This window comes from Schistocerca cancellata, chromosome 4 (genome assembly GCF_023864275.1).
Source record: "Schistocerca cancellata isolate TAMUIC-IGC-003103 chromosome 4, iqSchCanc2.1, whole genome shotgun sequence".
Classification (NCBI taxonomy): Eukaryota; Metazoa; Arthropoda; class Insecta; order Orthoptera; family Acrididae; genus Schistocerca; species Schistocerca cancellata.
Genome location: NC_064629.1, coordinates 846030241 through 846032397, shown reverse-complemented (window position 1 = coordinate 846032397; position 2157 = coordinate 846030241). Strand labels below are relative to the sequence as shown.

At 43.5% G+C, this 2157-nt stretch overlaps 1 non-coding gene across 1 annotated transcript; it reads left to right on the top strand.

The window, feature by feature from the left end:
• The first annotated feature begins 1133 nt into the window (after positions 1-1133).
• Trnaa-cgc (transfer RNA alanine (anticodon CGC)) lies at positions 1134-1206 on the top strand. Its single transcript has one exon. It is a non-coding gene; the product is annotated as a tRNA-Ala (tRNA).
• Positions 1207-2157: the final 951 nt, after the last annotated feature.

The window sequence follows — 2157 nt, the reverse complement described above, 5'->3', positions numbered from 1 at the left end:
CATATAGCCAAAGACAGAAACTAGGTATATGGATAATTTTTGGCAGTTTTCATGTTTTCTGGTATACGGTTCCTCCAAAATTCTTCAGCGGACGCAGTTTTATTCGCTTGCAAGGAAATGTCTCTCTGGGAGTTTATTATCTCCATTTGGAGAGAAGACTTTGAAAGATTGAACAACATCACAGCCACATCCATCCATTCTGATGCTGGAGTAACTTCAAAATGTGATTTTAAGATTAGGGATAGCTTCTCTGTCTCTGAAATATCTTGGAATCTTGTTGCAAATCCCTTCTTAAGATCGGACATAAAATTGAGACTACTGAAATGTGTATTACAAAAATTATTTTAATATTAAAAATTGCTGAAAAGGGGAAAAAATTCTTGAATTGCAATGTCTTTTTCAAAAATATCCCGTTCGCGACGGAAAGAAGACACACGTCATATTACATATTAATTTCCCATTTGCTTGTAGGTCGGTGTTCAACACGTTTAAATGTTTCAGGATGCCTTTCAAGGAAGCCACAGCTAGTGTACTGCTTTTGTTTGCTAAGGACTTCAAGTGGTTTCTTGCTTCTTGTGAATCCAAGTTTTCTATGAAGGATGTTACCTCTTATTTTGCTCGCAAAAACGCTCAATCACTTGACCCTTACTTAGCCAACAATGCTGTACTGCACAAGTCAGAATGCGCTGAATCACATTCAGAAACAAATTCTATGAACTGTGTGTGCTGAACCTCGTGAAATTAATTAACTTGATCAACCTGTCCATTACTTCTTTCAGAGTCACAAAAAGTTTTCCACAACGCGCTGCCTTGTGGATTATGGACTACTAAGACAGTTGCCCAGCATTTTTATCTTTGATTCTATTACTAGTCCTGTTTCTTTGCCCATCATCGCTGGGGCCCTGTCAGTTGAAAGAGACACCAATGTATCATAACTAATGTTTGATTTTATCTTGAGGTCATCGAAACCCTTGAATAAATTTTCTCCGCCAGTCTTGTCTTTCAACGGCAATATTGTTAGTAATCTTTCCCTAAATTTCATACTTTCAATATAAGAAAGGAGCACGAAAATAGACATTTGTTCTTCATCAACAATGTCGCATGATTCATCTAGTGCTGTTGAGTAGCAATCGAGCGAGGTGGTGCAGTGGTTAGCACACTGGACTCGCATTCGGGAGGACGACGGTTCAATCCCGTCTCCGGCCATCCTGATTTAGGTTTTCCGTGATTTCCCTAAATCGTTTGAGGCAAATGCCGGGATGGTTCCTTTGAAAGGGCGCGGCCGATTTCCTTCCCAATCCTTCCCTAACCCGAGCTTGCGCTCCGTCTCTAATGACCTCGTTGTCGACGGGACGTTAAACACTAACCACCACCACCACCACTGTTGAGTAGCAAGGCGTCTTCTGCAGAAGCTGGAACAAACTACTTTTATTGTCAGCACCCAAAATTCGTTTCTTGTTGTTTTACTTCTTGCCGACAGTGGAATACCTTGAACTGCGCCGGCCACGGTGGCCGTGCGGTTCTAGGTGCTGCAGTCCGGAACCGCGGGACTGCTACGGTCGCAGGTTCGAATCCTGCCTCGGGCATGGATGTGTGTGATGTCCTTAGGTTAGTTAGGTTTAAGTAGTTCTAAGTTCTAGGGGACTGATGACCTCAGATGTTAAGTCCCATAGTGCTCAGAGCCATTTGAACCAACCTTGAACTGCGGCAGCAACATCCTTTTTCTCTTCAAAAAGTGCCACGGCCACTTTCAACATACAATTTTTAATATCTCAGGCTGAAAATGCCTTCCGATGTTTATTAAGCGTCCAACACACACACATTGCTGCTTCTGCAGATTTTTCTTGCTCGCTCATAGAGTGAACTAGGAAGGCCGTGCTTGCTTTGAAAGAAGGTAGATATGTCTGGAGTTTTTCTTGACGAGGTAAAAAATGGAAATGAGCATATAGCATAGTTGGCCGGGAGGCCCCATTCGGGAAATTCGGCCACCAAGAGCAAGTCTTATTTCAGTCGACACCACATTGTGCGACTTGTGCGCCGGTGATGAGGATGAAATGATGAGGGGGACAACACACCACCCAGCCAGCGAACGGAGAAAATCTCCAACACGACCGGGAGTCAAACCCGGGCCCGCTTGCACGGGAGGCAAGTACGTTA